General features: G+C 47.0%; 1 long non-coding RNA gene across 1 annotated transcript; it reads left to right on the top strand.

Annotated features, from left to right (window-relative positions):
- The first annotated feature begins 4,904 nt into the window (after positions 1-4,904).
- On the top strand, positions 4,905-6,309 carry LOC311607626. The gene is made up of 3 exons (XR_014782670.1): positions 4,905-5,269; positions 5,359-5,518; positions 5,823-6,309. It is a non-coding gene; the product is annotated as an uncharacterized lncRNA (long non-coding RNA).
- Positions 6,310-22,972: the final 16,663 nt, after the last annotated feature.

The following is a 22,972-nucleotide window of genomic DNA, read 5'->3' as shown; positions in this document are numbered from 1 at the left end:
AGGGCTGAAAGCAGAGGCGTTCTTTGCCAACACATCACAAAAGTGGTCTCCAGCCCCGATTGTTATCTGGGATTGAAATAGCATCACCATCAGGTGGGCTTCCCCATCTACCTATCTCTTAGCTTTACTGTCTTCCAAACTCCTGCTAGGATGGCCCACAAAGCCTCACTTACGGCATTCAGCCCCCTTTCTAGACTGACATCCCAAAGTCTTCCACATTCCTCAAACAACAACAAAGCCACATAGGTCTGTCATAGCAACAGCCTACTCCCTGGTACCAACTTCTTCATTAGTTAGTCTTCTGTTGCTATGGTAACACACCCTGACTAAGAGAAGACTTTATTTGAGCTTATGTTTCCAGAGGGATAAGAGTCCATCACTACCATCATGGGCAAGCGTGTCAGCTGCCAGGAATGGTGACTAGACACTGAGGAGAAGCAGGGGGCTCACATCTCTGACACACAAAAATCAGGAAGCAAGGAGAGCAAACTGGAAATGGTTCATGGCTTTATAACTTCTGCCTTCCTCCCATAAAACACTTCTCGAGCAAGACCACAATCTCCTAACCTTCCCAAAGAGCACACCCAACTAAGGACGAAGGAGTTACATGCTTGAAACCATGGTAAACACCCCAGTCAAACCACCACAGCGGAAGCTTCCTTGCCAAAGCTTCCCATCATCCTTTGCTCTCATTTTCTGATTGAGTGGGCACTTGCCTCAGACACCGGAGCAGCAGGCGGACGCGGATGTGTGTAATCTGCTTCTCCGGACTTTGGCAGCCGTCTAGAGAATGTTTATGCAGTTGGAGGCAGAAGGCATAGTGGAACAAACTAATTCAAGTGCGGTTTTCTCGTTTCCTTCAGCTTCTGGTAGTCCATCTTTACTGCCTCACTTTGTGGGAGGGAAACCGCCCCAGCACAAGAGGATTCTCGTGTCTGGACTCAGGGCGGAGCTTTTAGGAAAACTTGCGGTGATGTTTTTCCAGTTGCTTCCAGACCACTTGATTTCACCCTCACATGACCTTGAAAAGACTTGGTGTGTTTCCTTGCACCAAATGGCTTCCAAACAATAACTAAAATTTCAGATAATTGGGGCTGGCAAGGGAGGCTCAGTCTTGAGAGGCATGGATGTCACAGTCTGTCTTCTTCAATGGCGATGATCCCATTGGCAGCAAAATTTGTCTTTTCAGGATTCTAATTCAGAGTAACAAAGCAAGTGATAACGTAACAATGAATCAAATCTTCACCTAGGCACAGACACTCTCTTTGTGGTAGCACAGAAATCCTTTCTGTGGGTGCCTGTTTTTAGATTTAAAAGGCAATTTAGATACTCCAGTTTCTCTTCAGATCATATTAATCTTTTACCCTTTAGTAAAGATTTCCATAGAGAAGAGCAACTCTGAATCTTTTATTTATTTATTTTATTTTTTGGCCTTGTGATAACAAAGCTAATTTTTTAAAAAAAAATCCTTGGTAAAGGAAATTATATAGGACAATATGTTAAATATAAAAGTTGTAAGTAATACAAACAAACAAAAAAGATAAAGCCTTTATTCTCATGAGAATATGACCAATGGCTAGAGGTGTAGTTAGTTGGAAAACTCAAGTTAGGGAACTTAAAACCTAAAAGAAAAATTTTAAATATTTTGGGGGCATGCACTCAATTTTAGATTGGAAAAAAAAAATTTGATACACTTTTGAAAAACAATGACACGGGAAAGGTTTTCTTTAAAATAAGTTAAGTAAACTCTGTCTTCCTTTCCTAGTTTCTAAAGACCCTGGAATAGAAAGATTGTTACCTGGGATTGAACCCACACAAGCATCAGCTGTTGTTAGGGAGGGCCCAAGTTATACAATGTAGCTTTGTCCTGTCAAATGGACCAAATGAACTACATTAAACCACCTAGGCCTTTAAAAAACAACAACAACAAACAAACAACAACAACAAAAAAACAAAAAACAAAAAAAAAACCAAGGTTTCTCTTACTGTCCTGGAACTCGATCTGTAGACCAGGCTGGTCTCTAACTCAGACATCGACCTGCCTCTGCCTCCCAAGTGCTGGAATTAAGCATGTCACCACTGCCTAGCTCAACTAGTACTGTTTTGCTTTTCAAGACAGGGTTTCTCTGTGTGTAATTTTGCTGTCTTGGACTCCCTTTGTAGACCAGGATGGCCTTGAACTCACAACGATCCACCCGTCTGCCTCCTGAGTGTTAGGATTAAAGGTGTGCGCCACCACTGCCCAACTTCAACTAAAACTTTTTAAAAAACATCTCAGCATACTTTCCCTCTGTGTACAGGAAAAATTAATCCCAGCCCTCGGGAGGCAGAGGCAGGCAGATCACTGTGAGTTCAAGGCCAGCGTGGTTTACATAGTGAGTCCAGGACAGCCAAGGCTACAAAGAGAAACCCTGCCTTGAAAAACCAAAAGAAGAAGGAGGAGGAGGAGGAAGAGAAGGAAGAGGAGGAGGAGGAGGAGGAGGAGGAGGAGGAGTGTTCAGCCATTAAAGGCTAGGCTTGCAACCAAAAAATATAAGAAATGTGGATAATTATGTCCTTCTCCAGGGCCCACCGCTTACTAGAGAGGGCCACAGCTTTGTGATGGAAAAGTCCCAACGCCACAGCAGAGGGAGTGCCTGGAGACGGGTGAGGGAAAGACATTGAGCCAAGAGTTCCTGCCCTAGGAAATGGTGACAACCCTCAACAAGGCTCGTCCTGTCCCTTTCTGACCGGGAAGCTGTCTCATGAGGCTTGGCCTTCTCAGCACCGAGTGAAGGGACATGAGTTGTGTTGGAAAATTTGTCCCATGGCACTCAAACAAGGGCATTCTGTCAATCTTGGGGGACATCTTCATTTTATGAATGTCCACAGCACAGTAAGAGAAGTCTAAGATTTCAGCATGTGCTTAGGACCTCACCATTACTTATTTCTGCGTCTTTTGAATCTGGAATTAGACAAATTACTGTTTAGTTGTGCTCAGTGAGTTCTCAAAGTATTTATTCCTTTTTAAAAAAATGAACTGGAACAAACCAAATAAATAATTAAATGATTAAGTAAATAAATAAAGTAGAAGGCTGTGCAGGTAGCACACAGTGGGTGAAGACATTTGATGCCAAGCCTGATGACCTGAGTTCCAGCCCTTCGACCCATAGAGCAGAAAGTGAAAACCAAATGCTGTAAATTGTTCTAATTTAAACACACACACACACACACACACACACACACAGAGACACACCCACAGACACACACACTAAATAAATAAATAAAAATATTTTGAAAGACTTTTTTCCCCCTGTAACAATTGTGCAGAATGCCCTGGCTGTCCTAGACTCACTTTGTAGACCAGGCTGGCCTTGAACTCACAGAGATCCTCCTGCCTCTGCCTCCCAAGTTCTGGGATTAAAGGTGGTCACCACCATGCCAGGCTTCCACTACAGCTCTTATAAAAGAAAACATTTTTTTGTTTTGTTTTGTTTTTAGTTTTTGGTTTTTTGAAACAGTTTCTCTATGTATCCTTGGCTGTCCTGGACTCACTTTGTAGACCAGGCTGGCCTAGTCTGCCTGCCTCTACCTCCCAAGTGCTGGGATTAAAGGCATGCGCCACCATCGCCCTGCAGAAGGAAAAGATTTTAATTAGCATCAGTTTACAGGTAGAGGTTTAACCTATTATCACCATGGTGGGAAGCGTGGTGACCTGCAGGCCAACGTGGTGCTGGAGAAAGAGATGAGAGTTCTATATTTGAATCAGCAGGCAGCAGGAAGAAAGGATACTGGGCTTGACTTGAGCATTTGAACCCTCAAAGCCCACACCCAGTGAAACACCTCCTCCAGCCAAGCCACGCCTACCCCAACAAGGCCACATCTCCTAACAGTGCCCCTCCCTATGGGCCTATGGGGGCTATTTTCATTCAAATCACTACAATATTTCTTATAAACCTGAAAATTTAAAGAGCTAGGTTCAATAGACCCATTTGCCACAGCAATGTAAAATAATAATAATAATAATAATAATAATAATAATAATAATAATAATAAAGCCCAAGTCCACACAGCTCATGCTATAGTTTGGATCTTGAATTTCCCGCAGAGACTCATGTGTCAAAGGCTTGGCCCCTAGATGACACTATGAGGACATGGTGGCAACTTTAGAAGTCTGGGCCTAGTGGGAGGCTTATTCCTTTAAGAAGGGCTATGGGCTCTTCTGGCTTCCTAATCCTGGGTGGGAAATCCTTGTGTGCCACCTTAGAAGGGCCAAAAGGGACGACCCAACTGATACCAGGCTGCGACTTCAAAACTGAGCAGAAATACACATTTTCTCATTGTAATGTGATTATTTCAGATATTTCACGACAGTGTAGAAAACAAACAGTTTATATACGGTTACTGGTTGGCTAGAATACTGGCACTTGTTTCCTTTGTTTGGTTTGGTTTGGTGTTTTTTGAAACGCGGTCCCATACTGTATGTAGTACAGGGTTGCCCTGGACTCGCTGCCTGGGCTAGACAGAACTCGCGGAGCTCCCCTGGCATTAGCCTCTTAGTGATGAGATCGCAGCTGTGTGCCCTGTACCCTTTTAAAACACTCTTCAGTACCTAATAAACTGGGCCAGTGAAAACGCTCAGGAGACACAGGCCCTGGCTGCCAGCCCTTACGAACTCAGCTCGATACTTCGAGCCCACACAGTGACAGTAGACAACTAAACCCCAAAAGTTATAAAGCTGTCCGCTGACCTCCACAGCGGTGCTGTGGACCACGATAGCATCTTCTCTCCCCCGCCCCCTCTCTAAATAAATATTTTAAAAATCTAATAAATGAACTATTATACTGATGTGAACATGACTACACAGTGGATTACATAGTTCTCGCCCCATCATAACCGGAGAACTTTAGGTAGGCAAGCAGCACTGAAAGTGCCTGAGCCTGGTTCGTATCTCTCCACTCTAGGCAGTCTCTTGTAACTGCAGCTAATCCCACAGGAGAGGGAACACACACGGACGGGTTTATTCCGGCCCCATCTTTATAGGTCCCTATCCAGATATTTTGTTCCATTGTCCTCCTTGGATCTGGGTCAAGGCTGAGTGAAGGGCGAAGGCGTGCCAGAGCAGAGCCATGTAGTTACGTCACAAACAGCGGAGGATGGAGAACCCTCAGCGACACACCTCCAAGGACCTACTTCCTCCAACGAGGCCCCGCCTCTGGAAGTTTCCATTGCCTGCGAAAAATGCCATCCGACTATGAGTTGGCCAGGAATAAGAACATCCAAGGAGTAGGTCAGTGACGGACACAAAGCCTCACAGAAGCCTTTTAGAGAGACCAATATATCTAAATTATAACCGTTCGCATTTCCTTATTTCTACAGTTCCCTCTTAGTCTCCTTCACGTTCACCTTCTCTAAGTACGTTACCTCAAGGGACGGGGAAGAAGGAGGAGCCAAACATGGCATCTAACTTGCTTTAAATGTTTTCATGAGAGAAAAACAAATGGTTCAGTGAATTAAAAACCGAATAGAAACATGTGTGGTGTGTTTGGTCTAAGTATGGGTAACAAAATGAAAAACAACAACAACCAAAAAAAAAAAAAAGTTAAATTGTATTAGCTGAGGGAAGAAAAACCTGGCTCAGGGAACCGTTAGCTGGGTAGGGGTTAGGGGCTGGGTGGGCGTTAAGGGGTGGGACAGGGGCTGGGGGTTAGGGGTGGGGTAGGGGTTAGGGGTGGGGCAGGGGAACTGAGTCAGGGAGACAAACAGGATGCTGGGAGGTGAGAAATCAGGGTGGGGAGTAGTGGGCAATCTGAAGAGGAACTAACAAGATCTGTTGCTTGTAGTTACCCAGAAAACCTTCAGCACAGCAGCAGACAAACAAGCTCAGAAGGAAGAAGCTGGAGGCCGAGGCCCTCCTGCCCAGGAGCCCCGCAGCAGGCGGTCTGGTGTAGGTCAGCTCTCACAGTCAAGTCCCTAACCACCGACTCTCATGGTGCTGGCCTCAGACAAAAGAGTGGACCCTGCGCCCCAGGAAGTACATGCCTTTAAAACTAGGAACTTGGACCCTGTTCAGTGTAATTTGCTGGCTCCTCTGGTTTTCAACTTTTTCTGCGTAGAGAGGTTTTCGGACAGAGATATCTTTTGAAGAAGAACTCTAGTTGCAAGGAACCGGGCAGGCTCGACCACTCAAGCGGCCACTGAAAACTTCAAAGCGCCTTCCTCTCCCAGGCTCCTCCCCTCCCGCCCGGTCCCCTCTTTCCTGCCCCCTTTCCAGGTGCCTCCGAGTCTAGAGTGGTTCCAAGAGGACAATTTTGCATTTAATTAGACAAAACTTACCCACTTCTTTCTAGCTATTTAAAACAACAACAACAACAACACAATCTTTCCTTGTTTCTGAAAAGTGTGTTTATTAAAGAAAACCTACATCAGAGTATTAAAATCCAAAGGGGGAAAAATCACCCTCTCGCCAGCCACTGAGACAACCATTCCAATTTTTTTTCCCCACCAAATCTTTCTTCCCAAAGCTGATAAAGACCTCTGGCCCATTCTAAGGACTGCCACATGCTGAGTCTTTCCACAGCAAAGAGGTAAAACTCCCAAAGCACTTGAGAATGTGCCAGGCTGGGAGACCCAGGAATAAAAGGCTGGAGTCCTGCCTACACCAGGAAGCCTGCGTAATGTCACTTGCTGCAGGCACGCAGAGATTTGGGAACAAAGCGAAAAGGGGAAGATGTCCAGGTCAATACATGAAGCGTATTCCACATTCTGCTGGCTGAGTCACAGAGGGGTGCTATATGTATGCATTCATGCACACACACACAGACAGTCTTGATTTAATGGTTTGACCTAATGATTTTATTTACTTTAACTACTAGATTCTGATGCTATAAAGGGAGAGAGAAAGAAAAGGAGAGAGGGAGAGAGAGGGGAGAGGGGGGAGGGGGAGAGGGAGAGGGAAAGAAGGAGGGGGAGAGAGAGAGAGAGAGAGAGAGAGAGAGAGAGAGAGAGAGAGAGAGAGAGAGACTGAGGAGAGATTGGCTCAGTGCTTAAGATCACTGACTGCTTTTCCAGAGGACCTGGGTTCAATTCTTAGCACTCACAGGGCAGCTCATAACTGTAACTCCTGTTTCAGGGGATCTGACACACTCACACAGACACACATATGCTCAAAACACCAATGTACATAAAATAATACTTTTTTAATTTTTTAAAAAATCCCCAATCATTTGATTTTTACCAATGAAGACTCAGGAACCAGATGCTGGAGTGAAAATCTGCTAGCTCAGAGAGGCAGAGAAAGCACCCAGCTGACCTTCCCATTCAGCTTACACCCCAAAGGAAAAAGAAAACAAAAACAAAAACAAAAACAAAAACCAAACAAACAAAAAAAACCCAAAAGCTCAAAGCCCAAAAGGCCAAAAGCTTGCTAGCTCAACTTGCCAGCGCAGGAGGAAAAACCTAAAGGCCTAGAGCCGAAAAGCTCCTCCTCCTCCTCCACACTGTCTTAAATACCCTCTTTCAGTGTCTCTCCTTTCTACCTGGTTCCTGACGTCTGGTCACTTGCTCCATCTATACTGACCTCGAGCTAACTTTATTAAACTCTGTGTACAGAAAGCTCTTGGATTAGAGGTGAGTGTTAAGGCTGAGCCACACCATCATCACCTGTTTACAATAACGAGAGAGTTCTTGGGTTAAAGGTGTGTGCTAGGGCTAAACCACCCCAAACAAGAAACAGGTTTTTACAGTTCACAATCTCGGGGTTCACAAGGGGATCAAATGTCCTGCAACATTTTTCCCATTTGTCTAAATAAAAGACTTTTCTCTAACATCAACAAACTACATACTCTCTGATTTAAAAAAAGAATCCATTCATAAAGTCCAGTCCATCGTGTTTGGCAACCGTGAAGAAAGTATTTTACTATCTACCCTGTCTTGATGATTCTAAAGTTCTGTACCTAAATCACTTTGTATCATAAATTGCATTAACCAAGCAAAAAAGCCATCTTTTTAGACCTAAAACATCTTCTTAAATCCTAAACAACTTAGGCTTAATTCAACCCCATGAGAGACCTGAGAAGGATGAATATTATCTGAATAAACAGGAAATGCACAGCAAGCAGCTTCCAAAACTATATGACAGAGACTTCTGGCTACCTGGACAGTCACACAAGATTTCTCTAGAACACTAGAGCATCATCTTCAGCCTTCTGGACCAACAGAAGAGTAAGGATGAAATCTCGTAAGTGCCTGGAATGGGCTTTTCAGTTCGTCAACCCCTACAGTTAGCGAAGCCTCTTCAGGTACAGAAGCCTCTCTTGGAAGCTCCGAGTGTACTGAAAGCCCATGGTGTAAACTATTTTACTCACCTAAGGAGACAAATGCATGTGATTATCTAGATTCACCAGTTGTGAGGGAGAGTGGATTTAGTGACCATTAATAAGAAGCTTTTTACAATTTGAGGAAAAATTTTAAAAAGAAGAAGAAGAAGAAGGAGAAGAAGAAGAATTATGAGGGATGTTGGTCACTTGTTTCTAGCATCTCTGGATAAACTTGACAAAGGATAAGGACGAGCTCAGTAATAAAATTAACCAACCTCCAGCATCTCAGAATACAATGAAAGACAGCAATGAACTTAATGATAAAACTGACTTGCTTCAGGTCTGCATAAACAGTCCAAAGCAGCAATTCTCAACCTGCTGGTTGCGACCCCTTTGGGACTCTACTGATCCTTTCACAGGGGTCACATATCAAATGTTTACATAGTGATTCATACCAGCAGCAAGATTATAGATGTGAAGTAGCAATGAAATAATTTTATAGTCCCGGGTGGTGGTGGTGGTGGTGGTGTAGGGATGTTCATACTACAGGAAGAACTGTATTAAAGGGTTGCAGCACCAGCAAGATGGGGGACCCTCTTTACAGGAGCCACAGAGCTCAAGCTGCAGAAAATCAAACCAAAGCCCTAATCACGTCCCCAGCCTCAGAGGGTTTAAACTAAGGCCGTTGGCTGGTAAAGAACCCAACACGTCCTGTAACTTGGATGGGGATGTGTTGGTAGGATCCTAAGGAAGCAGAGAACTTTGAACCCTCAGATTGCCAAGGGTTTATCTCACCTGAAGTCGTCAGTTGAGGGAACCAGGGCCCCCCTCCTTAAAGACCCCCATTAAGGCCAAAGTCTGAAAGAAGCTGGCTCACCCAGTCCTCCCTTAAAGGCCCCCATTAAGGCCAAAGCACATAAATTTCTAGAGGGTCCAGCTTGACTTAAGGACAGACATCGGTATCAGATGTGTGGCAGGGACAGAAAAAACCTTGAAGAGTCCAGCCTGACTCAAGGACAGCGAGTCTGTGTTACAGCTTGTGTTTAAAATTTCCACTTTCCCAGAAATGTACTTACCTCTCCCAACTAAGAAAGTTCCTAATGTCCCTGTAACTGCTTCAACCAATCACATACTGTAAAACTCATTTCTTTGTCTAAAACCTATAAAAGGCCCATGCCTCTGCTTCTCAGGGTCTCCAACTCGAAAGAGCTTGGCCGACCCCGTCTCATAGGCTCAATAAATTCCTACGCATTTGCATTGGCAACAGACTCCATCTCTCAGTAGGGACTCCGGGAGTAGACTAGAGAGCTCTCTAGAGGTCTCAGTCTTACACAGTCTACCCTCACCCCTTGAAATATCACCTTTTTCACCTTTGACTGAGGAAATCAGTCCTTCATTGTCTCTAAACCAGCAGAGACTTTCTCTGAAGGAAATGCCAGGCAAGACAGTACATGATGTCCCCTAGGGTCCATCGATAGTTGCCTCAAGACCTGTATCCAGACTTAAGACAAAGCAGGCTCCGCCCAGAGGAGAGGTAGAAAATGTAGTCTGTGAGGAGGTGCGTTACACCGCTAGAGAGCCTAATGAGTTTGCTAATTCACTTGGGCAGACATGTAGAGAGTGCGTGTGGGGATGGGTCTGAAGTGCGTGGGGTAAGAGTGGAAGCCACACAGAGCTGGACCAGGCTGAGTTTACTGATATGGGTCCTCTCAATGGAGAGGCTAGGTTCAACATGGTAAATGGAAGCCTTTCGCTTTACCTCCCCCAAATAAACAGTGAATCGAAACTAGTATTGAACCCCTAGAGGGACTGCAGAAATTAGTGCCACCATCGAGGGCTTGAAAGATGCAGGGGTGGCGGAGGCCACCACAACTCCCCTTCCACTCCTATGCAGCTAGTGCAGAAGACAAATGGATCTCGGAGAATGACTACTGAAAACGCAGTCTGGTTGCAGCTGTTGTACCAGACGTTGAGTCCTTACTTGAGCAAATTAACACATCTCCTGGTACATGGTGTGGAGCTATTGGTCCATCAAATGCTTTATTTTCTGTCCCTGTCCATAAGGACCACTGGAAACAATTTGCTTTCACTTGGCAAGGCTTTCACTTGGTATGCCTTCACAGTTTCACCTCAAGGCAGCTCTGTGTCTTAATTAGAAGGGATCTTGACTGTCTGTCTCTTCCCCAAAACATCACATTGACTCACTGTATTAACAACATTCTGCTGATTTGACCAATGCAAGCAGGATGCAGCAACCCCTTTGGACCTGCTGGTAACTAATTTTCATATCAGAGGATGGGAAATAAATCCAGTCAAAATTCAAGGGCCTTCTACCTCAGTGAGATTCTTAGGAGTCCAGTGGTGAGGGGCATGCAGACATTTCTTCTAAGGTGAAGGATAAGTTGTTGCACCTGGCCCTTCCCAGCACCAAAAAAGAAGCCTAGTGTTTAATGGGCCTATTTGGATTCTGGAGGCAGCATATTCTTCACTTGGGTGTGTTACTCCTGTCCATATACCAAGTAATTCAGAAAGCTGCTTTCTTTGTGTGGGGCCTATAACAGGCTTTTCAACAGGTCCAGGCTGATGTACAGGCTGCTCTATCACTTGGACCAATTGGTCCAGCAGACCTGATGGTACTTGAGGTGTCAGTGGGAGATAGGAATGCTATAGGTGAATCACAGAAGAGGCCTTTGGGATTTTGGAGCAAGGCTCTACCATCATCTGCAGATAAGTATTCTTCCTTTGGAAGATAGCTCTTCACCTACTATTGGGCCTTAGTGGAAAGTGAATGTTTTACAATGGGGTCACCAAGTTATCATGTGACCTGAGCTGCCCATCATGAGTTGCATGCTTTCCGATCCACCAAGTCATAAAGTAGGATGTGCACAGCAGCAATCTATGATCGGATGGAAGTGGTGTATACGTGGTGAGGCACCAGCAGGTCCTGAAGGCACAAGCAAGTTACATGAAGAAGTTGCCCAAATGCCTGTGGTTTCTACTCCCATTACAGTGCTGACTGCTGCCAAGTGTGCACCTATAGCCTCACGGGTGTTCCCTGTGATTGGTGACTGAGGAAGAGAAGACTAGGGACTGGTTTACTGATGGTTCTTCATGATATGCAGGTACCACCCAGAAGTGGACAGCTGCAGCATTGCAGCCCCTTTCTGGGACTACCCTGAAAGACACTGGCAAAGGGAAATCGTCACATTGGGCAGAACTTCAGGGGCCACACATGGTCATGCATGTACTTTGGAAGGAGAAATGGCCAGACGTATGAGTGTTCACTGATTATTCATGGGCTGCAGCCGGTGGTTACTGTCTGGATGGCCAAGGACATGGAAAATTGGTGAGAAAGATGTCTGGGATATGTGGATAGATCTTCTAAGTGGGCAAAGGATGTAGAGATATGGTAACCCATGTAAATGCTCATCAAAAGGTGACTTCAGGTGAGGGAGTTCAGCAACCAAGTTCTGCCGTTGTGTGGACAGGCTGCCTCTTGCCTCAGCCATCCCTGTCATTGCCCAATGAGCCCATGAGCAAAGCTACCATAGTGGCAGAGATGGGGCTACGTTGGACAACATGGACTTCCATTCACCAAGGCTGGGCTGGCTACAGCTGCTGCTGAGTGCCAGATCTCCCAGCAGCCGACCAACACGGAGCTCAAGACGTGGCACCTTTCCCCAGGATCACCAGCCAGAGACCTGCTGCCAGGTTGGCTACATTGCACCACTTCCTCTGGACAACACTTTGTCCATACGGGAGTAGACACTTATTTTGGTTACGGATTTGCCTTTCCTGCACATAACGCTTCCCAATACCACTGTCCGAGGACTTAGAGAATGCCTTATCCACGGCTGTGGTATTCCATGCAGTATTGCTTCTGGCCAAGGAACTCCCTTCACAGCCAGAGTAGTGTGACAATGACAATGGGTCCACACCCATGAAATCCACCGGTCTTACCATTTTCACCATTTTCCCTGTCCTGAACTCACTTTGTAGACCAGGCTGGCCTCGAACTCACAGTGATCTGCCTGCCTCTGCCTCCTGAGTGCTGGGATTAAAGGCGTGCGCCACCATGCTCAGCCTAATTATATTATTATTGTTGTTGTGTGTGTTTGTGCGTCCATGCAAGTATATATATGGCATGTGTGCACAACACATGTTCAGAGGTCAGAAGGCAACTTTTGGGAGTTTTTTTCTCTCCTACCACAGTTTTCAGAGATTTAACTCAGGTCATCAGATTTGTGTGGCAAGTTCTTTTTACCTGCTGAGCTGTCTCTGTAGTCTTTTCTTTGTTTACTCTGAGTTTTATGTAGCCCAGGCTAGCCTTTAACCCCTTAGCCTATTGTCTCTATTTCCTGAGTGTTGAGTTACAGGCATGAGCCACTAGAACAGACATATTTTTTTCTTCTGTGTGTGTGTGTGTGTGTTGGGTGTATAGTTGTGTATATGTATTCAAACGGGTGTGTGGTCTCACGTGGGTAGATGACAGAGGTCGACGTCAGTTTTTTCGCTTGCTCTCCGCCATATATATTTAGCCAGGGTCTCTGGTTTAACCCCAAAGCACGCTAATTTGGTTAGTTTCACCAGCCACCTTGCTTCAGGGACCCTGTTTCTCCCTTCCAAGCACTAGGATTACATGCAGCGTCACATTTGCCCAGCATTTGTGTGGGTGTTGGGGATTTGAACTCTTGTCCTCATGTGTTCCTGCCAAGTGCTTTGCCCACTGAGCCACCTCCCCAGGCCCTTTCACATCATTTATGTTTATCTTTTCAAAAGCCATCCATGTTTCCCAGTGTTGGGTTGCAGTTTTGTCCATGACACAACCCTCCTTGCCTCATGCCACCCCTGAGTACACCAAGATCCCTTTATTTTATACCTTTTTATACCCCAAAAAGGGACTCAAGGCAATGAAATTCTAATCAACATCACTTCCTTTGCCATCTCCATCAGGGTCTGGGGGATGGGCTGACCTGATGTGACTTCATTTGGAAGATAGCGAGCTCCTTGAAAACAAACATCAGACTGCATGCTACGGTTTGGATGTGGTTCGAACTTGACCTTCAGGAGTCCACTGCTCATTCCAGGCTGGCCTGGGGCTTACTGTGTAGCCAAGATTGACCTTAGAATCAAAGGTATAAGAGTGTCAGATCGCTTGGAACTGGAGTTACAGACAGTTGAAAGCTGCCAAACTATAGGCGCTGGGAATTGAACCTGGGTCCTTTGAAAGAGCACACAATGCTGTTAACCACTTAACAGTCTCTTCAGCCCCCGACCTTGGACTCTTGATCTTTCTGTCTTCATCTTCGAATGACACCACACACCTAGTTCCCTAGGGAACTCCTGTTGAAATTTAATCTATATGGAGAGATTATTTTTGTTTGTTTGTTTGTTTTGAGACAGGGTTTCTTAGCCCTGACTATCCTGGAACTCTGTAGACCAGGCTGGCCTTGAACTCAGAAAGATCCTTCCGTGTACCACCACTGCCCATAGAGAGATATTAAGGGATTAAAAACTAGCTGGGAAGTGGTGGGGCACTCCTTTAATCTCAGCACTCAGGTGGCAGAGGCAGGTGGATCTTTGTGAGTTCAAGGCCAGCGAGGTTCTCAGGAGCTACACAGAGAAACCTTGTCTCGAAAACCAAAAACAAAGACTCACCAAAGTTTAATTCTATTGTGGTATTTAGTTAGAGCTGTGGCCTTTGGGAGGTGATTAGGAGCAGAACTTTGTGCTTATCATTAGTCCATTTATTGTTTGGGTCATTTGATTCATTTGATTTCTTGTTCAATTTTTTGTTTTGTTTTGTTTTCGAGGCAGGGTTTCTCTGTGTAGTCTTTGCTGTCCTGGACTTGCTTTGTAGACCTGCCTTTCCTTCCCGAGTGCTGGCATTAAAGGCATGTGCTACCACACCTGGATTCTTGTCTGGTTTTTTGAGTAGTTTGTACCCACACATACACTTAAAAAAAAAAAGTATTTTCAAGTAGCCCAAGCAGACTTAGATTTGAGATCTCCTTGCCTCTTTCTAGTACTGAGATTACAGACAGGAACCACCAGGATCTGCTAAGGTCTCATCTCTTAAAGGTCTTACTTAACATCTCCATACCAGAGATCTAGCTCCCTGAGGGACACACACTACATCAAACTCACAATGCTCAGTGTGTGATCTATTATTACAACTACAATGATGCTGAGCCTGGTGGTGCACGTCTTTAATCCCAGCACTCCTGAGGCAGAGGCAAGCAGATCTCTTGAGGTCGAGGTCAGCCTGGTCTATAGAGCAAGTTCCAGGGCAGACAGGGCAAGACGGAGAAACCCTATAAAAACCAATGAACAAACTAATTGAGTTCCCAATCAATAATAAAGTTGCAGCTTAAATCTTTGCATGTGTAAGTCACTGACTTCAAAATGATAAGTCAGATCCCTCTGAAAGAACGTGATAACTCCTTACTATCTCTGACAAGTCCCTCAAAACTAACTTAAAATCTCAATGATACAGAAATACTACATTTGTAATAAAAATGTCAAAATCTAACCTATTTGACATATATTATAAGCAAAATGACCAGTAAGCAGCCAAACACAAACAATAGCTCTTAGCCTGAGCTGGCAAGACGCAGGGGGAGCAGCTCTGGGGACACTAAAGCGGTTCTCTCTCTAGCTGTCACCAAGCAGTTTCTTGGCAAGTCTTTCCTATAAAATGAAGATGTGGCCGAAGCAGGCAGAGTCTTCACAGGCTCCTCTGTGGCCATGGTTCTGAGTAGCTTCAGTAGCCCCATGGAACCATGCTCAATGTCAGCGTGCCACCTCACCTGGCTGTTTCTGTGCCACTGTCTGTGAAGCTGTCCACTGGACTAGAAATGGTTGCACTCCTGAGTCTGGTGGACAGGAGGAGATCGTACACACGGTTTGAACTTCATCAGACTTCTTGGTCATGCAAATCCTGTGCCATACGGGACACCCATAATCCCAGAACTCGGGAAGTGCAGGCAGCAGGACCGAGAATTTGAGGTGAGGCTGGGCTATGTAGCAAGAACTAAAACCTAACCAAAAACAACTCTCTATGTAAAACCAAACCAAAGTAACTCTTAGCCATCTAATTCAACCTCAGTACTTCCAGGCCGCTCTGGATTTCTTGGCAATTTTAAAGTGGATGGATGGATGGATGGATAGATGGATGGATGGAGAGATGTTATCTATCTGTCAGCAAGTGGGAATTTGTTGAGATGCTTGAGAGAATCTCTGTAACACTGCAGTGTTTTAGAGCTGGGTGGCCCTTAATAGATTTCCAATTTTACCTTAAAGGCTGTAGCCTTGTTCTCCTCTAAGGTGTGCGGGCCCATGCTGTTCGCTGTTTCACAATCACATGACAATGTCTAGCTGTTGTCATTTGTCTTGTCATCAAACGAGGAGAAACCTTCCTGAGCAAGAAACTGAAACACACTAAACCGTAACAGAAAAGAGGAAATCTCAGGGGTGTTTATTTTTTTTTTTGTACAAGAACAACTGCCCGAGATAGAACAGCATGTGATGAAAGCACAAAAGAGAAAGGGGGGGGGGGGGGAACGGGCTGGAGAGATGGCTCAGCCATTAAAGCTAGGCTCACAACCAAAAGTATAAGAAAGTGGGGGGCTGGAGAGAGGCTCAGCCGTTAAAGGCTAGGCTCACAAACAAAAGTATAAGAGAAAGTGGAGCTTCATAGGCAGAGAGCTACCAGTCCCTGAGTCATGTTCAACCTGGGTGATCTTGTGGTCATCTTGTCATTCATTAATCCGTAAATCCCTATGGAATACCTTTCACTTGCTAGACACTGCTCTAGGAGTTTACAGAAGAGGAACAAATGGGATGCCCTGACCCTCATTCTAAGAAGGAAAAACCAAACCTTAGGTCTGGGACTAATAACAGCTCCTCACATAGCAGAGCTCCTGAGTGCTGACCCAGCAGTCAAAAGGCTCTTTAGATTCCCCAGCTTTGCAGAAGCAAAACAAAACAGTGTCAAGTGACAACAAAGCCCACTCAGGTATCACTTTTCTACTCTAGTGCTTGGGACTACTCAGCAAGAGGTGCTCCCCCCTACTCCCCCACCCCCCCATGTGCCCCCCACTCCTCACTATTTCCAAGGTCTTGGGCTTAGTGCCCCCTGCCTCCTTCCCCCCCTTCTCCCTTTCTGCAAGGCTGGAGATGGAACCCAGGTCCTGTGCATTCTAGGCAACCTTAACCTGAGAGCCACAGCCTCGGCCTTCATTTGTATTCCAGAAGCCTCTTTCCACCTTTTTAGCTCAGAAGACCCTCCCTTCCTCTCAACTCATAAAACAAATGTACTCACTCACTGGACTTGTGCCACCAAACGGTCCCTGTCTGCAGAGGTTCCAGTCTGGTGCCACTGAGCAAGAAGAAAGTGTCGCATGAGCAGTGTGTGTACGCGCAGCTCCATGGTAAAGTGCTTCCACGGCCCAGGGACCCAGGTTCAATCTCCAACACCAGGGTGGGAAAATGTCCTGGGTAAAGGAGATGGCACAGCTGGTAAAGGGTTTGCAGCACAAGAGTAAGGATCTGGGTTCGAATCCCCAGCACCCATGCAAGTACAGCAGCAGTGAGGAAGCAAAGACAGAAGAGAGGGGGAGGAACTTGTTGGCCAGCCAGTCTAGGCAATCAAAGAACTGAAGGTTCACTGAGAGACCCTGTCTCAAAAAATACATGGAAGGCTGGGCATGGTGGCGCACACCTTTAATCTACCAGCACTCGGGAGGCAGAGGCAGGTGGATTGTTGTGAGTTCGAAGCCAACTTGGTCTACAAAGGGGGTCCAGGACAGCCAAGGCTACACAGAGAAACCCTGTCTCAAAAAAACAAACAAACAAAACAAAACAAAAATACAGTGGAGAGGACAGTGGACCCAAGGCCAACTTCTGGCCTCTAAACACACATACACACACACACACACACACACACACACACACACACACACACACATGCATACTCCATACACATATTATTAAACTAAAGTATGGTGTTGCATACCTGTAATGCCAGAACTTGGAAGGCAGAGGCAGGAGGATCAGGTGTACAAGATCATCCCAAATCCTCCTCCTCTCAGAAAGAGGAGAAACAGAGGAACTACAGGTCACCTAACAGGAAAACCTCGATTTACCAAAGGTGGGTGGAGGATGACCGTAAATGATATGGCTCCGAAATTCCATCATTTAATGCTCAATGAGTAAACAGCTTAGGGAAATAAAAGTGAAGGTAAGATGTTGGGACAAAAGGCAAGGAGGCTTCTCCCAGAGCACTGTTGGTCCTCAGCCTTCCTAATGCTTCAAACCTCTTTATAAGCTCCTCATGTTGTGATGACCCTACCCAACCATAAGATTATTATTTTTGTTTTGTTTTTTGAGACAGAGTTTCTCTGTGTAGCCTTGGCTGTCCTGGATTCACTTTGTAGACCAGGCTGGCCTCAAACTCATAGCAATCCACCTGCCTCGGCCTCCTGAGTGCTGGAATCAAAGGCGTACGCCAGCACATCCAGCTAAGATTATTTTCATAGATGTAATTTTGCTACTGTTAAGAACTGTAATGTAAATAGAAGTGATGCAGGCTATTGAAAAGGGGTCATCCAATCCCCAAAGGTGTCCCGACCCACAGGTTGAGAACCACTGACCTAGGGACCCAAGCATGTGAAACTGCCAGGGTGTAGGGAATAAAGCAGAGCTGGATGGAAGGAGAGAACAGCAGGAAAGGAGTCTAAAAGGGAGGTAGAGAACATTTGAGTAAGATATCCACCCCTGCCCGACTCCTGGGCATTTGAATACTTGGTCCATCCTATGTTGGTGAATGTTTGAAGCGACTTAGGATGTGTGTCCTCCCTGGAGAAAGTACTCAGTAGGGGCAGGCTTTGAGATAGCAACACCTTCCACCACCCCAGTTAGCGCTCTCTGCTTGCTGCTCGCCATTGAAGACAGGAGCTCTGGGCTGTTCCTCCTGGGCACGCTCGCCCGCCGCCCTGCTTCTCTGCCAGGATGGTTGACGGGCTCTCATCCTTCTGGAACCGTGAGCCCAAAAGAAACCCTTCCTCTTCTAAGCTGCACTGGCTTTTTATCAAAACAACGGAAAACAAACTAAGACCGAAGTTTGCACCTGGAAAGGGTGGGGTATTACTGTGACACACTGACCAGGTGGGGTTTTTTGTTTTTGTTTTTTTGTTTGCTTTGTTTTTTTGTTTGTGTTTGTTTTTGTTTTGTTTTTAAAGAAAAGTAGACAACTTTGGGGCTTTGGACTAGAAACCAGTTGAATTCTGTAAGCAAGAAGATGTTCTAATAGGTGCTTGGAAGATGGTATCGGGAGCTTCACGGACTTTTGGAGGATGAACTCAAGAGCCTTCAAAGGGAAGCAAGGACTTTAACAGCAACTGGGCTAGGGACTGTTCTTGTGAAACTTTGGCAAATGCTGTGGTTGCTTTCTGTCCTTGTTCTGAGAACTTGCCTGAGGTTCAATTTAAAATTAATGATCTGATTTCTTTGGTGGAGGAGATTTTAAGACAGCCTGATAATGACTGTTGCATGTGTATGTCAGCCTACAGTTAAAAAAAAAAAAAAGGAAGCAGAGCAGAAAGAAATACAAAACTTACAGTTGGAAGAGAAAAAAGAGCATTGGGAACCTTAATGTTGCAGTCAAGGCTTGCGAAGAAGATAAGGAGATAAAGGAAGGGTCTGACCTGCATTGTCGCTCTTTTTCTCCCACCTTATAGCTCCCAGAATTATGACTCATGAGACTCAAAGTATTATTTATAAAACCAAGCCATATAGCTAGGCTCTTCTCTGACTGGCTCATAACTTAAAATAAGCAATTATACTAGTTTACATTCTGCCAGGTGGCTGGTTACCTGAGCTCAGGCACCATGTGCCCATCCTCCTCGCATCTTGCTGGGTGAATCTCTTTATCCCAGAATCCTTTCTGCCTGCCAGATGCCCTACCTTCTATTTCCTGCCTCAGCTCTAAGCATTTCCTGCTTCAGATATAGGCCATAGGTATTCTTAATTGACAGGTGTTGCATCGATACAATACACAAGAGATTCCTTCTACAGGGGAGGAAGACCCTGCTCGGCTAAGCTTCCAAAGAATTATCTGCTCCCAGAAAGTGACAACAAACAAAAGCTACTGCAAATGTAATTTACAGGGAACAGGGTCCATCCCAAACTGGCAGTAGAACTGGGCAGTGTTATCCATGTAATGCTGGCTTTAGTGAAAGGTACAGAAGTGAAGGGATTGTAGTCTCTCCATGGTTTCAGGGAGCCCCTGAGGCCGGGCATAAGGCTCAAGAATTGCAATTTAGATCCCAAGATGTTACAGATGCCAGAGTTATGGCATACCTGCCAAGGGGAGCCGACAATATGCTACAGGCAGCAAAGCCGGAAGGGCGGAGGCATCTACGCCCTTCGACATCAGACAAAGAGGGACGGAATCTTAGAGAGTGCCCCTGCTGAGTTTCAGACTTGCTTTGGTCCAGCAACCCCTCTCTATACCGACGTTCCTCCCTTTTTAAACGGTATGTATATTCTGTGCCACTGTATGTTATAAGTATGTAATTTGCTTTTGGATCCCCCCCCCCCCCACGACAGTGTTTCTCTTGTAATCCTGGCTGTCCTGGACTCACTTTGTAGACCAGGCTGGCCTAGAACTCAAAGATCTGCCTGCCTCTGCCTGTGTGTGTCCCGTCCCTCCCTCATCCCCCCCATCCCCCCCCACCTCGGCCGCCCTAGCCCCAGTGCTGGGATTAAAGGTGTGTATCACCACACCCAATTGTGTTTAGATTTTATAGAAAGCTATAACTAAGAGAGTGCTTGCCTTGAGTCTCAGAAGAGACTCTGGACTTAAAACCAGGGTTGAGACCAAAAAACTATGCAGACCAAATGCATTTTGCATTATTACACGGCCACTGCCTAGGGATGCCAGTGAGTGGAATGCGGTGGCATGAGATCCCTGGGCACCTGGATACTTGGTGGTGCTGTTTCGGAAGGCTCGGGAGACGCCTTGCTGGAAGAAGTGGGTCACTGGAGAGCCGGCTTGAGGTATCAAAGCATCGCAGCATCCCCAGTTAGCTCAGCTTGTTGTTGGCTGCTCAGCCTGTGAGCTCTCAGCTGTTCCTGCTGCCGTACCTACCTGCTGCCACGCTTTCCCACAGTGATAGTAATGAAACCACAAGCCCCAAAAATAACCCTTCCTTCTTAAAGTGAGCTTGATCTTGGTGTCTTACCACAGCAGTAGAAAAGTAACACAGCATCCCATCTTAGAGATAGAAAGGGTGAGGTTCAGTCTAAACCGGGTCACGCTAGAAACTGACACATTTAGATTTGCATTTTATTTAGAAAGGACATCCTTACTCCCTTGGTTCCACTCTCTTCCCACATCTTTAAGCCACGCTACAAATAGAAGAGACACTGTTGCAACAGGGTGGACCAGGGTAGTGGCCAAAGAGGAGATAATGACGGGAGAGGGTTTGGTGACTTGCTAGGGAGGGGCAAGAGTCCAGGATGACTTCAGGCAGCTCTGACTTGCCAACCTGGAAGGGCTTGCAAGTCTCTCACTGAGCTACTCATTACAGGATGGATGCATTTTAATACGACTGACCTTCCTCCCAGGAGCCACCCTACACAGAGTGCTCACTAACTAGTTAACACCCCACCCCACCCCCAGCCGCCGCCTTATCAAAGCTACTCCCTTCTTACCTTGGATCACTCTTCCCGCGACAGATCTACTCTACCCTCCTTTGGTCTGACGCCAGTGTGAACTGTAGAAAAAAGCTAAGGTTATGGGTTTTCAAGTTTTCCTCATGCCCTGTCACCTTGGGCAAAACCTGTTTGGTTTTTATTTTTGAGCACCTACTATGAGCCAGGCAAACAAGTCCATAGTCATCACATTGTTTTTCAGCTCCTTGAAATCCAAGCCATTCAAGCAGACTGATAATGACTGGTGACCAATCAGCAACAATTAACAATGACGCGGAAAAACAACTGTCTTTTTCTTTGAATATTTTATTAAAATAATTTACATTTTAAAAATTAACAGAGGACATTATGATGGAATATGAACCAGTGGGTTCTGGGTCTCTTCAGGACAGCAGTTTCAGTGTTGGAGGTTACAGGGTTCCGGTTTTATTGTACTATGTAGTTACATTAAGGAGCGGGGAATCTATGTATCACTGTGTTTTAAGTAGGACCATGCCTGGATGAAGCATCAAAGTGAGACTGGTGAACTTACAGGGCCTTTAAAACATCTTGAAGTAATAACAAGCCATAGACTGAAGCCGGGTTGTTTTAAAACATTACACAGAACTAAAACAATTGAACCAATTTGTCCTTTGTTCTTTTTATTGTGTTCCTTATTACATTAATACTGTTTAAAAAGAAACGAAAAAAGCATCAGACTCTAGCACCAAGCTCAGCGAAGCCGTCCCTGCACGGACCTGGTTTGGACAGAAAAAGTGCCTCCAGGCTGCTTGCCCTCCAATAATGTGAAAGGAAAGATCGCGGGGCTGAGCCTGGGGCCAACTTGAGCTCTCGCCCCAGGTGGGAGAATCAGCCTAAGTTTGCTAAATTTTCTAGCAGCAAGGCTGAACCACAGCCGCCTTTTCGCTCCAGGGCAGGCGGGGCCTTCGGGAGTTGCACGCCTCCGGGGGTGGGGGTGGGGGCTCTCCACCTTTCCAAGAAAAGTCCCTCCTGGCTGGAGGCGCCTCCGGGCCGCCCCTGCAGGGTGGGTGAGACGACAAAGGCAACCCGGGAGTCCCGGAACTCTGAGCGCCAGCGCGCAGCAGCCATCAGCGCGACCTTGTGCGCTGGGCAGCAATCGCGCCCGGAGCCACCGCGCTTCCCGGCGCCCGGACGCGCGTCCTCGGCCGCTGCACCCGCGACACCACTCCGCCCGGGAGGGGCCGCCCTTCCCGCGGGAGCCAGTGATGGACGGCCCCGCTCCCCCTCCTCCGCTTGCCCGCAAAACCGGGCAGTGGGTTTTGGAAGCGGCGCAACGAGCCCAGAGCCGTGTGACGCCCCGAGCAGCCAGCACCTCCTTTCTGTCCACCCCCCCCCACTCCACCCCCACCAAGGGCTCTGGCAGCGGCGAGGCGGCCTGGAAGGCCAGGGCGGGGCCGCGGGCTCCGGGCGCAGGGCGCGGGGCGGAGCGCTAGGTCGGGTGGAGGCCTAGGGTGGAGACCCGGGCGGGGGCTGCTCACGCCCAGCCCCGAGGCCGCGCCGCGCCTCGCGGGACAGGTCGAGCCGGCGGGGCGGCGCCCGGCTCCGGGGAATAATGAGTGTCTGTCAGGCCGGCCCCGGGTGACTGGGCGGGGCGCGGGCGGGGGCGGCGCGGGAGGCGGGGGCGGGGAAGGGCAGGGCGGGGTGCGTGTTTGCCAGTGACTCGCCGACCCCTCCGGCGGCTGCCTCCACCCAAGTGGGTGGGGACCCCTCCCAGCCCGGGCGGCTGCGGCGGCTCCCGCTGCCCCTCCCTGACCCTCCCACCCCAGCTCCCAGCCTCTACTTACCCCGCCAGCCCCGGGGAGGCTCGCAGAGCGAGCGGCGCCGGCGTCATGTGACTGCCCAGAGTTGGTGCCAAGGAGCCAGAGGGGAGCCGGGAGCCGAGCCGCGCGGAGCCGCGGCCCGAGCGCAGTGCGAGCGCCTGCCGAGCCGACCCCACC

This window comes from Acomys minous, assembly GCF_964271855.1.
Source record: "Acomys minous genome assembly, chromosome: 10".
Classification (NCBI taxonomy): Eukaryota; Metazoa; Chordata; class Mammalia; order Rodentia; family Muridae; genus Acomys; species Acomys minous.
This window is presented reverse-complemented; position numbering and strand designations above follow the sequence as displayed.